At 41.2% G+C, this 16,331-nt stretch overlaps 1 protein-coding gene across 1 annotated transcript in view; it reads left to right on the top strand.

The window, feature by feature from the left end:
* LOC139340536 (protein phosphatase 1 regulatory subunit 29-like) overlaps positions 1-16,331 on the top strand; it is a 236,834-nt gene that overhangs the window by 115,566 nt on the left and 104,937 nt on the right. The window contains exon 3 of the mRNA XM_070976414.1: positions 9,912-9,990. The gene's annotated coding sequence lies outside the window, so the exon portion shown is untranslated. The remainder of the gene's footprint in view (positions 1-9,911; positions 9,991-16,331) is intronic.

Here is a 16,331-nt window from a genome sequence, read left to right as displayed (position 1 = left end):
GAGAGAGAGAGAGAGAGAAAGTGTAAGAAGAAGAGAGAGACAACAGATTAAAGACACAGATAGCGAGAGCCAAATGAAAAGACAAATGGAGCTTTGTCTTAACTGGGCTTAAAAAAAATCTCTTTATAGCATAGCGGTGTTTGTGAGCGCTTTTGTACTTCTATCTTTGTGAAGACCAGCAAGTTGTGAAGTCTTTGCCTTAAAACCAATTCAGTTCTTTTTTGTGCAACCTCATGTTTATCAATTATGTTGGAGACCAACCCCAAACTGGAGGCCGTTATCAACCATCTTCATGCAATCTTGAACTTCTGTGTGTTTTTCCATCAGACAGAATAACCAAGAGCTAAACTCTGTGTTTATAAATGAACTTTACTTGTAGGAGAGATACAGAGAACATGTGAGCAACATCAATGTAGCTGCGTGTCAGTCAATTACAGTCAGCTGCCGTTCAGGATCAGCTGGAGCACAGTTGTCGCATTTCCTCTTCACATCTGAGAGCACATCTTTAAGGCATTCTGCGTCTCCACTCCCACTTATGAAAACACCTCTGCTCCTGATATGTTGCTTTCTTATAGATCGCTTCTCAGAAGGTCACTCTCTTATTTAAGCTGTAGGGTTAGGTTAGATTTAGCTTCAGCAATCAGGGATTAAGGTGCACATTTTCAGACAGTCCATACCAGTGTTGCGCTTGGTTGTTCGCATGAAAAATGACAGAAATTGTTGTGTAAAGAATGAAAAAAGAGAGCTTGAGAGAGAATTTCATAGCTTGGCTCCTTTCTCACTTCCGCACTGCTGACTAATAACTAATAACAGCATGAAGTGGGTGTGAATGTTAGACCATCAGAAAGTTATAGAAATGGTTGATGGTTGATTTTCCCAATCTGAGGTCAGAAAAGGTGGTGTGTGGAGGGCGTTGCTGAAGCTATCTGATCATCTAACAGGTACTCTTTCCACCATAGCTGTTTTTCTTCTTCCCCTTCCACCTGCTCCTTTCCCCTCCTCTTGTAGAATATGGCTCGAGGTCTCGCGGCCGGCTCCCTCTAGACAGAGAGTCGTGCCAGTCGTGGTCTGGAAGGTACAGGAGTGGAAAGAAAAATGAAGGGAGGTGGATGGAACAGCGGGGGGGGGGGGGGGGGGGGGGGGGTCACTCACGACTGGGGAGGGGATGGTGTGAGGGAGAGGAGAGGACGGGAGTGGAATGAAGGAGGCTTATTGAAGGAGGTTGTTGGAGAAAGAGGTGGGAAAGGAGAGGAAAGAAGAGATGATACAGAAAAGATCGGGAAGGAGCAGAAATGGAAGAAAAGAGGGAAGAGAAAGGGAAGTAAGAGAACAAGAGACATATCAAATGGAAGTGGAAGGAAAGGTGGATGAGATGCAAATGAAGTAGCAGAGGTGAAAGGAGCAAAAATATGGAGGAGGGCAAGAGTAAGAACAGATGACACATAGAGCGGAGGTGGATGGGTTGAGCTGGATAGGTCGTGGTGTGTTACAGACACGCAAATACACACCACTTTCAATTGTCTCGCTGGGTATCGATCTGTCCATCAGTGATGATTTCACTGGGTCACTGGTTCCCATTACATCTAACAGATCTCATCAACATCTGCTCAAATTGGTCCTTGTCCCTTTGCTCGTATACGCCGCTCTGACCCTCACCCTCGCTCAATCACATGTTCAGTTTACGGTTTAGAGCCAAATTACTCATCCACAGTCGACATGCAGACCTTATAAACCTGGGGGTCCTCTGCTCGCAAGGCGTGGGATCATCTGTGTCATCATCTTACACACAGCTTGGTGTAAACATCCAGCCGGCTGCTGAATTTTCATTTGACACGCTTTGAGTCATCCTCACAGCCAAAGTTGTTATCCACTTACTACTTCCTGTTTTCCTGCTTTTCCTTATACAATATGAGTTACGATGTGTGTAATGTAAAATGTGGCCTGTTCGTTCTGTCTTTGGTTATTACCATCAACAAGTAGGTTTCATTCATTCATTTCAGGCATGTTTGTTTGTAGAGGCTCAATCTGAAAGGGATCCGGACCCTTCCCCATGTGAATCCAAAGGTATTAATCCAAAATCATAAGGAGCACCAACACTGGAACAGCTTAATGTGACACCAATTAATGAGCACATGCATCTCATTTGTCCTGAATGTCACAATTCACATCCTCTGTATTTCCTTCAAAAAGCACATTAGTCTTGTGTAATGATAATGATGCACCCCGCGGTCTGCAATTATAGGGATAAATATACTGTATATTAGTACAAATGCCCAAGATTTACAGCAATAGAATTGGACCCTACTCAAAACTGATAAGACTGAATGTAATTTGGATTTAACCCAAATCAGGTCTGAGTCATGTCTTGGTCACTAGAAACCAAGAGGACCATGGAGACATTGATCTCCATGGGGCTTTCTCGAAAGCTCATAATATCTGTAGAACACTGTTTTTTTCTTTCTTTGGTTCAAGGCAAATCTCTCTATCCTAACAGATTTTCTGCCGTTCAGACAGCAGTTTGCTGCCAAATTCTTTCAGCTGTGACCTTCTTGACATAAGCTGCCTTAATTTTTAAACACAGTGTGCAAGTGCGCTTATTTATCAATATCGAGACTGAACATTATTTAACCTACTTCTCTGTTAATAAAGTAACACACATAGAAGTTAAGGTGGCCTCAGCAGAAGGATACAGTGTCCACGGGGTATCCGATATTCTCCTAACTGCTCTATCAGTGAATGTCAAGTTTATTTTTGACCTTGGAAACATCAGGTAACGTTTAAAAGCTTGTTCCTTAATCAGCGGTTGGAGTTTGCTCATTCATGAAATCATAGTTGGCAACATGGTTTGGTAACATCTTCACTACCTGCCCAGCTCCAAACAGCAGACGAACAAAGTTAGCAGCTGGCTGGTGAACATAGAAGAGGTTTTATGTTGCCTTTCTTGGATTGGCACAGTTGAAGAGAGACAGGGCAGGGTAAAGAGAGAGCCACAGTTAGGCCTTAGCACATAGTGCATATGCTCTGCCAGGTGAGCTACCATGACTGCTGTGTGAACGCTGTTGTGTACCATCATGCACCAGGGTGAGTTATAAGAAAGACAAACTCCGGTTTACAGCCAAACTCAGACAGTGTTCACGATCAAATCTTCGTTAGCAGTTGGTGTTCCTCAGTCCTGATGGTTGAAATGTCTTTAAAGCCTGACTACAACAACTAAATTAATCTCGAGGTGAGTTTTTTTGCAACATATATTTTATTCCATGCTCTTTGATGTTGCTTAGTGGATCAAAGTAATAACTATTTAACTGTAGTCTCTTGTCATGGGGTATTCTACTCTGTTCAACATGCTCTTTTCTGTATCTCTCTTATATCTTCCTAGACTCTGCTGTGACTTCTCTGGCTCACTGTCACTGGGCATTTTTTGCACATCACTTCACTTCCATTAATTACATAGAGCATAATCAGAGAGTTTATGAGGCCAAGGTGTTGGTTGTTCCGCTGATCCAGGCAGTGACAGATGGTGGCAGGTTACAGAGTCAGTTTGCATCTCACAGCAGCCAGCTCGCCTTTTTTATAGACTTTAGTCCGAAAATGGCTGCCATTACACAGTGCTGCGTGGGCCAATTCACCCAAAGACATCTGTTCCTACAAAAGAACACATATTGCTGCTGTCCTGGGCAAACCACCTAGCTGCAAGGGTTTGGGTGGTGGAGTTAAGATGTAGCATTGTAACTGGTGTGGCTGGCTGAGAAAGTCTGGCTAGGCATCTGGGAACCGCTAAGATGCCCTTCAGCAAGGTACTGAACTCCATCTATGCCAAAGAATATGCTAAACGCTGCAAGATGCAGAGCACATGTTAACTCACATGAGATAGAATTAAGAAAAAGTTTGTCTTTAACTTGAACTGCAGGTTACTTAACATGTTTTTCTAAATCTATCTTTAGATGTATCTATTGTCTAATAAAACAATTTTACAATATTTTAAGATTTATGGTGTTTGAAACTAATTGTACTGACAATTTCCAGCCCACACTCCAAGTGGTTAATTGGTTTCTTCATTGGGACATGTCTGGCTCCCATAAGGCTACATTTGTAATATGTTTCAGTACATAAAGCCTCTGTACTGTCAGAGTTTTTTAATTTTTATACTGAGAGTTCTGGCCCTGTACAGTTTATCCAACGCTATTGGAAGTATTGGTGGTGTACTCTTGATACAGTTAAGATACTTTGTATTTAATCACTAATCAGCATAAAAATACCTGATTTAGTGAGTTCCTGTGCTTCGATGTGGTGAGGGTTAGATACATTGAATAATCATTGTTTCAGAGCAGCAATGGTCTATGGATCCTCCAGTCACAGATGATATACGAAGTGTCTTCTTAACAATGCAGACTCCTGTTTGCACAAGCAAATGTTGCTGATCAGCTGCTATTGCTAACTTTATGTGTCTATTAGTCACCCTGGTGAAACCTGGTGGTTCTCATTGACCTTTGACCTGCCTGTGAATGGATGTTCAATGACTCCAATCAATGTGAACCAACAAACAGATGGCACATCATTTATGGTCTGAGAGATCTCCATACCCTTCCTTTGGCTTCATCTAAAGGAGCTCTGTGTTGGGACTCACAGGTATTCTGGTTTCCTATCCTACACTGATCTTAGCTGCTGTTAATTTAGTTCACTTGCGGCACCAGGTGTAAATCAGCCTCTGATTAGATGCTATAATGAAAACCAGCTAGTTTCTGGGTTAAGTGCTGTGAAGATGAGGGTACAAAATGAAGAAGGGGACACATAGTAAGGTTTAAAGATAAAAAGAGACAACAGAAAGGAAGTCCTAACTTTTAAAAACAGTTTAATCCTACGAACACCAGGCCATAAAAAATAATTTCATCTTCCTCTTTATGTTATCGTTCTTTTTAATCACCATAAAAACCTGAAACCAGCCATCGTCTTGGCTCTACACTTGTACGTGCCTGCTACGCTCTTCCAGCTGTCTTTGTTCTCGTCACACCTTAAATGTGATGCCAAGTGTCTTTACAGAATGCTCACGTTGGACAAATCTGCACCTCAGCGTTTCCATTCATTTGCAATATTCAGTGCCAATGCAGGACAAAGTGTGTCCTTTATATAACAAAGCAGAAAGTAAGGTTGTGAAGGTTGGGGTGTTGGATGGACATGTGACACATTTGATTTTAATGATACAAGTTTGTGTCCCATCATGCACCTGGAGTTAATGTTTGTCCATGATGAATGTAATGTTTATCCACAATCCTGAACCAAATGTTTTAGTAGTCTACCCTTAGCTATGCCTTATGGTTTATGTGCATTAACCATTGTCTTTCCATACGTAGCTGCCATGCAGATATATTGTGAAAAGAAACTATCTTCGAAAGGACTGCAATCGGGAAGGACATTGTTATTTAGCAATCTCGTTTACTATCAGTGTTCTTGTCTGTCTGGAGTTGAGCTGTTGAGTTCATGTGTATTGACCTTAAAAAGGTCTTTAACCCCAAATTTAACCCTGGGGACAGATTAAGCAAAGCTGGTTTTTCCTCTTTAATTAAATCCCTTTTTCACTTAAGAGGTGTAAAAATGAGAATGTGAGAAAGGGGAAAGGAGGAAAGAGACGAGGAGGTGGAGGATTGAGGCGCAGATAAAAAGAAGGAAATAACATCAACAAGACATTTAGCTCTGTACTTGGTATCGCATGTTTTTATCTATTAACGGTTCAAATACAAATTATCTTAATGCCTCTCAAATTAAATCAACATGAGATGAAGAGAGGCAGGGACACAGATGACGATAGGGGAGGATGCGGAGGTAATATTAAATAGAGAAACGAGAAAAACAAGGACTGGGCTGAACTGATCAGACACTGAGATGGCTAATATTAGGTTAATTTCTATATTAGTCATTTGTTAATGTCTTTCTGAGTTTGAATTTGGATAATCTGGTGGGTTGTCCTGCCACGTCAGTCCATCAGAACAGAAGGAAATAATGCAGTGCACATTGAAAAATTGACAGCCAATGCTAAAGACAGATCTGTGCACGCACGCGCACACACACACACACACACACACACACACACACACACACACACACACACACACACACACACACACACACACACACACACACACACACACACACATTGATGGTCATTTTTGGGTAATATTATACAGACTTACATTCTTTTCCTGGAGACTTACCCTAACTTTAACCATAACCACTACCTGCCTAACCCTAACCTCAACCCAAGTCTTCATACTGGAATTCAGTGACTTACATTATGGGGACATGCATTGTGTCCACATAAGGAAGGAACAGTCATGAAGGTTAAAATTATGCTTGAAATGAACCAGTTCATTATTTCCTTATTTCAATGGTCTACTGTAGCACTACCTTTCATCAAACATTCACTTCAACAGAGCAAAGTGAATCGAATCAAATTGAACTGACAGAAAGAGACAGACAGAGAAAGAGAGACTGTCTGAGGAAAAGGCAACATGAGACAAAAACAAGATGGAGTGAAGGGGGACAGGTGGAGAGACAGTAAATTGGCGAGAAACAGAGTAATGTGTGGAGAAAAGTGATAAAAAGCTGAGCTGGGGAAAAAAATGTTTAATGAGAGAGAGGCATTGAGAAGCATTAGAGAGAGAGATGGCAGACGCAGAGGTGAAGGGAAAGCTGCTCTGTCAGATATGATCAAAAGAGTCTTTATGTGAAGGGAGAGTCACGCAGGAAGACACAACATTCCTCACAGCAAAAGGACAAAGCCAAAGAGACGGAACAAGCAAAATAAGTAAAACACAATTTAAAGAAGCTCGTCTCTATTCCTGCCGCTCTGATTGTTACCCTATAATCTCTCCATCTAAATCGCTCTCTGTTGTCTTATGTCTCCTTTTTACTCTCTCTGGTTCTCTCTTCCTGTCACCCCCCCCCCCCCCCCACCTCAGTCTCAGAAGATTTTTTTTTCTATCCTTAGCCAACCAACCTGCTTTGCCTCACTCTGCTGTGCTCCATGAGGGGATGGAAATGAATTCCACCTCCCATTAGAAAAACAAGCTTTTGGATGGCAATCGAGATAAATCCGTGCTGGGGCGACGCTATCAGCGGTGAATCTTGATTGTTCACTGAGCACTTAGGAGCCAGGAGAGTGTTTGAAAATAGAGATGAGGCGCTCCCAAACTTCTTATCTTGTTTCTGTATGAAAAGTGGAAGGAAGCATCCACCTGTGACGATAGTTGAGGATTACAGCAGCAGAATCCTAATGGGACAAATTACACAGACGAGTGATAAGAAGGCGGACTGATACTGGAGCGCTCCAAGTCATGTCGAATTCATAAAAAAGGACCCAACGCGAAAGTTTTGATCACGCTTAGTTTTGTTCAGCCCAATCCAGAGTGGAAAAGTTCACTTTTGTAGTATTCCTTGTGTGTTGTGTTCAGCAACGTTCCTGATTCCCAGCTGCCGTCTTCAGTGCACTTCTTTTAGACTGCATCCTCAAGCTGAACGGAGTTTACCAAATCAAAGTGGCTTTAACCAAATTAGCTGAGTTCTTGGTAAACAACGATGATGGGGTGCTTTTGTTGCTTGTTGAGCTTTTAACTTCAGAAACACTGCTTATGAAGGCCTGGTTTTGCACTGAACTGAAGGGAAAGTTCAATCCACAGCTTAACTCTGGGCACTCAAAAGCGGTATTTTAACTTCAAGGTGTGTGAAAGGTGATGCAATCACTAATTTCACTAATAAAACAACATTTTCAGCGACAATGAATCTTTGAAATGAACTGAACTAAAATGATGAAATGTTAGGTCTTTTTCAGCTGATGATCAACAGTGAGTATGGCTCAAGCTGCCATTTTTTGTGAGTACGACTTGATTTTAGGAGAACTGGAAACAGGGAAACATCACTTCGACAGCATAATAAACATAAACTGTTGGGGGAATTATGCGACCAACATAACCATGCTCGCATGCAAATGCAATTTATCATCTCTTAAGATGTTATTCTATCTATCTATCTGATCTATCTTTTATTGGTGTTGCTGTAACCTGGAATTTCCCCTTGTGGGACTAATAAAGGAATATTGAATTGAATTGAATTAAACTGAGATCATAAATGGGTTAAATATGACTGAAGCATGCTTTTTTTTTTTTTTAAAGACATCTAGTTTACTTTTATTGTTTTGTTATTATTTCAACATCATTTCAATGAGTATGTTTCATTGAAGTAAATGCCAACTACGCAGTGAAAAATAGTCATTAAATGCTGCTCGAATAACAGTCATATGTATCCTAAACATCCATTGACCTTCAAATCTCTAAATAGATGCTTACCGGGATGTCTCAGGTGTGCACTTACCTGCTGCTGGTACACGTGACATTACGCTTTGTTGCCACTCAAGCTGTCTATTCAGGTTGGCACGAACAGCAGATGTCATTTAATGTCTAGAATTTAGATCGACAGAGTGAAATCTCTGCCCACAGTCCCGGCACTGTGACGCTTTGGTCCTGTGGAGCTCAGCCATTAACACAAGGTCTGTAAACAAAGGTCACATGGACTCACAAGTCACTCATTTATTAGACAGAGGTTTGTTAACCTGCCATCCTGCCTGCTTTGACATTTTCACAGTGAGGGGGAGTCAAACTCAATCTGATTTCATTTCTTGTAACTCAGGCTAAGCATGATTGACTTACAGGCACAGTTCCACAGGATGTTTAAACCAGCTAAGAACACAAGAGGAAGCAGATGAAAATCAGCAGCAGTCCAGATTTTAGATTACCCTCAGTTGACTCTGCTCTTTCAGGCTTTCTGAGCGTGAAGAATTACTTGCTATCTGATGTCAGCATTAATTTCTTTTTATCGAGAAACTATCACTGTGCTTTTTTTGATAAGAGACATGAACAGAATCTGTAGCGGTGTTTTCACACATTGTCCTCGTTGGCCCAGATGAACAGCGCTAAAGAGATAACGGCGTAAGAATTTGACTAAAGCTCAGACATTTTCTAATGATTTAGTTTCTCCTGAAGCACTCGTGAACAGAGAGATGCAACTTTTCAATCAACATAGAAACACTTTCCCCGTCAAACTAAATGTGTGCAATACCCATAGGAGCTGCCCAGTGCAACCACAGCTTTCAATCATTTGCTAATGAGCTCATCTGCTGGAGTTGAGGAAAAGTGATGCAGCTTCTTATTCCTTTCTGTATACTGCCTTAAATGTTGCCAGCTGTTATTCAACCTCAGGCCAGTTGGACAGTGGCCCAAAGTACAGTAATAAAGACGCTCAATTTAACAACTCCCCTGTCTTTATTATTCCAAATAAACTGCTGTTGTTGCTTGCATGAACATTAAATTAATTATGTTCTCTGGAGCAGTGGAGACCCTGCTGTTGGTGTTTTAATCAACTTTCAGAACATATTAATATCAGTATTAAGTTATCAGTCATTGATAATGTGGCTAAATGGTTATTGTAAGCAAATCTTACCCAGTATTAATTCCATCTGAGTAATTGTGTTGTTTTGTAAACAGAAAGTTGGACTGTGACTGATGGGAGATTTAGGACTTGAAGTCTTAAACCAGTTTTCCTGGTCAGCCTTTTCAGCTGCCACCTCAGATAACCCCAACAGAGGACGGCTGACATTCAACCATCCATCTTCCCTGTGTGCATCTGCAGTCCTCCTCCTTTCCAATCTGTGAAGGAGGCAGAAATTGTACATCATTGTGCAGTATGTGAACATAAAGTCTAAAGTCAAACTTTTAAGCTCTTAGTTTTGTGATGAATGAGCAGGCCACTCTTTTGTAGACAGCGTCCCAATATTTATGTCCAAACTGAAGACCCATTTATTCAGCGCAGCTTCTAATCTATTTCAGCTCCTATCCCAACGATTGTTTTCTCTTTTTTTGCTGCAGGTGTGCACTACTTGTTTTGCTGGTGGTCAGTGCAGGTGTCACCAAGTGCTGTCATACCCCGGTGATTCTGTGCAAACAGGTAAGCTCATAAACACGCACATTCACACAGACTCTCTGGGTTTAGCATTCTTTATTTCAATGTGTTTTAGAGAGAAATGAAAGAAATGCAACACAAAGAGTTATCTGATCTTTACATCAAAGGAAACATTTGTGTAGCTCAACTCTCTCAATCGCAGCAAAGTGTTTAAAAATGAGCAATCAAAGCGAAATTTTGCTTCATAATTTGGACAACACTCCCTGAATTGCTGCCTGGGTCTGTAATTATTATACCAGGAACTGTGAGAGCTCCTGCTGAATGAAATTTAGCCAAAGAGGAAATGGTTATTAAAGAGGCATTAAGTCAATTTTGGCAGTCAGTATTAGTTAGTGGTCATTTTGAGGTACAGTGGCCTGTAATTGACATAAATGATACTTTCACATTTCTACACCAAGAAAAGTAAGCTGGTCGATAGGCCTGAGTTGAGCCCAAAGTTTGCAGGGTCTGAGCCGCATATGGAAGCCATGTCAAGTCAGGGTCATGATCGTGGTTGGAGTTGGGGAAACCAAGTGTTGGATGTCACACAACATGATATTTTGAAGCCATGTTGGAATAAAATTAAATATCACAATTCACAAACAATGAAAATCTCATAATAGGCAAAGAGATCTTTTTGCCAGAACAGAGTACACAACAATGGTGTTTTAAAGTCAAATATTTAGCCCGCTGGCAAGTTATTACTGATACCTGGAATTAATCAACAAACCTATCAACCCCCCACAGATACAGAATGTCCTGTGTGCTGTGGGGGAGTGACTGTCTTGATAATATCCACTGGTAAAAGCGGGATAATTATCCAAAGCACATTTGGTGATACTACAGACTATCTTCAGATTTTAATTTAGAGCCAGTGTTGGGGACGTCTGACCTCTGGGCCATATGCAGCCAATGAGATCGTTTGCGAGCGAGCTAATAGCTAAGAAGCTCAAACCTGTGAAGGAGTGTCTTGTTACTGCTGTGGTGCTGCTAGCAACAGACAAACTGAAATTATTCCAAATTGTCAGTTTATCTCAAAGGAATCATGGAGATGGTGGAAAACTTGATGTGACTGTGTGCCTTAATGCTGGACATTACAAAGCACCTCTCAGAGGTGAATGTCAAGCTCCAAGGACCCAGTCAGCTTCTCAGCTCTCTGCTTTCAAATGCGGAATAATTTGAAGTGAAATTAAAGCTGTGACAAGTGCAACTGGAAAGAGGAAACACTGCATTTTCCTACTCGGCATTGACAAAAGTCTCCTGTGACATCTGAATGTGCTGGTGAGTGTGAAATCTCCTTCAGGCGTTTGGAGAGTTTCAGGACATGATAAGTGAACGAAAGGAACTGATTATTTGCTACACCATTTGACTTGGGACTAGCTGATGTCCCCGACAACCAATAACATAAAATCATGGAGTAGCAAAGCAACGACTAGCTCAAGGCTTCAAGACATCCCTGAGGATTTTCCCTGTCTGGAGACACATGCTGAAGTTTGCATCTCTAAAAACTGACTTTTGCAAAGACTCTTCTGCTTGAGACTGACTGACCCAGCCCTGGAAATCCAGCTGCAAGTAGCATCATGTTCATTTCCACTTGACATCAAATACCCCCGCCACAGAGAAGCAGCAGCTCCAGCCATCGCATTAAAGGTTAGTGTGATGTATGTGTTCAATAATTTAGTATGGCCCTTGGAGGGTGTTATAAACATTGAAATGGCCCTTGATAGGAAAAAGGCTCCCCATCCCTGGTTTATAGTGATAAAGGCTCCTTTACAACAGCCTGCCATTTCTGCACTTACAAAACCAGATAAGATCACAACACGACACTGTTAACAGCACACCTCCATGGCCTGCTTTGTAGTGCAATATTCTCACAAATTTAAATAAAAGTTTCATACAGATGATGAGTCATCCATTGATTTCATTGTACAATGTTGACTTCCAATGAAAAAAAGAATTGTGGGCTTGATTTTGTGTGAGAAATAGAATGACATTTTTGCAAAGCTTCTTCATTTGCCCTTTGCCGAAAAAATCTTCTGTCTTCTTCTAAGCACATAATTCAGTTAAAATTGCACATGCAAATGCTAATAATAAACATATACAAATGATCCTTATGTAACTAGCAGCAGCAGCTAAAGTTTTTTCCAAAATGTCAGCGGTACAGACACATAAGGTAGCCAGAATTAGTAGGTGTGTGTTCAGGCACTCAGATGAATCACATGACCAGTTATGGTCATACTACAACAAATGAGTAACACCATTATCTTATTATCATACCATGTCTACACAGGTGACGTTGCTAAAGCTTCAGTGCTCCGTCAGTGTCTTCAGGATACATTCAGGAGCAGTAACTGGTGGAGGTGTCCTGCTTTTTGGTAGTGCTTCTTAACATACAATCACCAAAGTTAGGCGTCTGAAACAGCTGGCTTGAAATGTAAAAATACGCTTCAGGTCACAAATAAGTGCACAAAGCTCAAGTGACACGCAAACCATATTGATTGAAAACAGAAGTGTCAGGATTCACGTGAGGCGGACGTCAAGCCTAAAAACCGCTGGTCACATCTTAAATCTATGAACTAGAGCAGCTTAATTCTCCTTGGGTAAGATTTTTGGTTTGGTTTTAACAGGGGTGTTCATGACCATTACTACTCTGGAGACTTATGGTTTCATTAGTTTCCCCAGTATGTCGCTCATCCATCCCTCCTCTCCTCCAGCCAATTTACAACATTTCTTACCTTCACTCTCCTCTGTTCCATTGTCTCCATCCACCCTCCTCGCTGCCATGCTCTCTACACTCCTTCCCGTTTCCCTTTTTTCAGTCTCCTATGAATTTTTGACCTCCCTAAGATCATCACTCTGTCTCTCCCAGACTCTCTTCCCATTTTCTAACTTCTTTTGTCTCACAAACTCCTCCTCTCGAGCTTTCTTCTGTAGTTTTGCCTTTATCTTCCCCTGTCTGTGTCTCTTGCCCTCTCCTTCCATCACTTTGAAGTGTAAATGTATCCAACAGGACGTCTTGGTTAATGAAGTTGTGCCTCATTCGAAGCAGTGGAGTCAAAAAGAGATGGGGAAGAGAAGAAAAATAAGGAGGGAAAAGGAAGGAGCGAGGCCAGTTTGGGCTTGATCGGGAAAAGCAGGAGAAGCAGTAGATGTGATCTGTGTATTGGCTTTTTTTAAAGAGAAAATAAATTCAGCAACAAAGTACCACAAAGAGATATCTCATTTTTACATTAAGGAAAGGATGTCGCTGTCAACAGAAATTGACACCCGAGCCCCCCTTTTTTTTAAAAAAATATTTCATGATAGTTTTAGTTCATTGTAGGGATGTCACAAATATCGTTCAATACCAAGACACAATTTTTCTTCATAACAGAGCAACACAGAGCACGCTTACAGCATGATTTCTAAACAAATTGAGGTAAATGTGACAGATAAAGAAAGAACAGCCTGCTTCACAATTTTGTGTGCGTGTGTGCGTGCGTGCGTGCACGCGTGTGTGTGTGTGGGTGTGTGTGGGGGGGGGGAATCGGAAATGACATCCTGTGAATTGCTTTTAAAGATTTATTGGATCTGCATCCATGACAAAACTTATTGTTTCTTGGCACAAAGAAAAAAGGAGGGAAGCTTTTGAATGCAGAAAATTTGGCGTCTCTTGTTACTGTCATGTCTCTAGTAGAAGGGCATAAGCAGGAAGTGATGTAATTTATACTTCATAACATAAAAACTATAAATGCAGCAGAGAAGGATGCTTGCCTGGTGTTGTGTTGAGCATATGAGCCTCTTACAAAATGACATATTAAACACAATTAACATAATTTAAGGACTGGCAACACCTAATTATCTGACCACTGAATAATCCAAATGTTGTTAAGAACCCACTTGGAAGCCAGTCATGGTCCAACATGCCATTTACACAGCTGTGATGTGGAAACCTGAAGCCTGCAGTGCACGTACTCTGAGAATAGACTTTTAATGAAGTACAAGACGTCTTGTACCCTGCAGTTAAACTTTTGAAATGAACAATATTTGCATATTTGGAATAATCTGTATTTTTCAATGAGGGAGAAGGAGCAGATTTAATTTTAAGAATTTGTAGCAAAATAATTGTGGAAAAATCATATACGACAAAAATTATTAAATCAAAGCAGAGGATTTTTATATGCCTGAAAACATATCTGGAGGGGATCTTTTAAAAACATCAGTGTGTACTTGTAATAAAATGTGTGCCACTAAATGGCATAAATTGTGCTCTAAATTACATAAAATTTGTTTTTGAGTTATCATGTTAAGAAGCAACGAGCAAAGAGATAATGAGGAGGTATAAAGTGGTTTTAGGAAAAGCAGACATCAACATATGAAATGCCAAGCGGACCCTCAAAATCTATTTCCGCTGTGGTCGGTGGTGTATCAGTGCAGCACAGTCCCCTCGGAGAGGAAGGGATGGATGGGTTCAGAGGAGGAAGGGAAGCTCGGGAAAGATGACTGGCCGAGTATCTGATGTGTAGCTTGGGGAATCAAAGCAAACAAGCGGAGGAAGTGAGGAGATGCGATGGGACTGATGCTTTCCAAATGTACAGGGAAATGGAAAAAAGGATTGAGAGAGATGGGGAAGACTGAAGAGAGGGTGAAGGCAATCAAACAGCTGACAAACCCTGACACATAATATAACCAGCCCTCACAGAAAGACGAGACTGAGGGGGAAAGAGGGAGGTGGTGCGTAAATGTGGAACGTTTAATAAAAGGAAGTGAGAACATCAAATGAAACAGAGACAATGAGTTAGCATTTTACATGATGTAACAGTAACAGTTTCATCTCTAATAGCAGGCCACATTAAAATCATGGTTATGTCAGCATAACAGCCCGTCCTCACCAGAAAAACAGCTGTATAGGTTGACCGTGCAAGCAGGTTAATGTGAGCTATAATTACATTTATTGAGGTTGCGGCCTCTAGTGGCTGAAGTGAGGTGATGTAGTATAAAGAGCAAGAAAGTCTGCATATGGAGGAAGGTGGGGTGGATGGATGGGTCCAACAAACACAGGACTTTGACCCAGGAGTTGACCCTACTGTTCATGTCCAGTGTGAAGCTGAAAGTCATGGTTGACTTATTATTGCCCAACATTTAACCAAATAGCTTTGGTGCCTAAACCAAACCACACTGCGAGCATTTCACAATGTTAATGATGTGAGGATGAAGCTCTGTTGCAGGTTCTGTCCAAAGGTGACGTGTCATTTTGGGAGTCATTGATCTCTTCTGTCATTTGGGTATGAGGATGTGTTGAGCATAAATAGATTTTGCAATCCACTGTTTAAATGTGCATCACAGCAGTCTCTGCCAACCAATAAAGAAAGAAGAGTTTGTCATCAAAATTCATTTTCATAAAGAGAATTACAGGCAAATAAAGTAGCTGTGAAGATTTATAGCTGAAGTACATTTTTACAGCTGCTGCTTTCTTGCTAATTATGTATTGGCCAATAAAACGCAGAGTTCGACAAAATGATTTTTACCAGGAAATGGTTTTAGCCGGTTTTAAAACTGAAGCTTGAAGCACTTTGCTTTCAATTACTGAATTTGCTCTTGAAGACTATAAAATCTATTCAAACGGAAATCTCATCAGCTGAACGTAGAGTAGCTTTCATTGTGGAACTGTGCACAAGTTCAACTCCTGCAGCAGACAACAATCCATCCCTGTGGAAGTGCCCTTGAGCAGTAACAAGGGAAGCAGTTAAAGACCTGCTCGAATGCAAATCAAGTTTGTGATAATGTCAGTGGGATGTTTTCAGTATGTTACAAGACATATCAAGCGTGGAATGAGCAGTCAAAGCAACGGCTGAGACAGTGACAGCAGACCAATGACGCTCTCAAAAACACAGATCCAGACAGCAGAGCTTCATACGTCACATACTTAAGGAACCAATCCCATCAACCAGCAGGGTGGGGCTTTTCATATCACAATAACGTAGTCAAATTGAAAGCTCATGTTATCTATTACCGTTACATTAATGATAGGCGACACTGTGCGCTCTTCTTCTTCAGGATTGGGTTCTGATATGAACATGTATGGCTGAATTACTTCCATATGTTTTCACCTGCCATTGTACGGCATACCGTACCAAGCAAAACAGAAAACAAGCAGAGGTTTGTGTGATTGATGAGCGGAGTTGAAGGTGAGCAGGTCAGCTCGCGCTGCGGGCGAGCAGCGGAGGGGCGGGTGGAGAAAGAGGCGGTAACTATTTGCATGTTTATACATCTGAGCATACTAAATGAGGGCGGCTGGAGAGATACTTCCCAACAACTTAAAGGCATGAAGAGATTTTTCACATGGAAAAAACTAAGTGTGTAATTTT

The sequence above is a fragment of the Chaetodon trifascialis genome, chromosome 2, assembly GCF_039877785.1.
Source record: "Chaetodon trifascialis isolate fChaTrf1 chromosome 2, fChaTrf1.hap1, whole genome shotgun sequence".
In the NCBI taxonomy this organism is placed as follows: domain Eukaryota; kingdom Metazoa; phylum Chordata; class Actinopteri; order Chaetodontiformes; family Chaetodontidae; genus Chaetodon; species Chaetodon trifascialis.
Note: the sequence above shows the minus strand (reverse complement) of the source record. Positions and strands in the feature narration are given on the sequence as shown.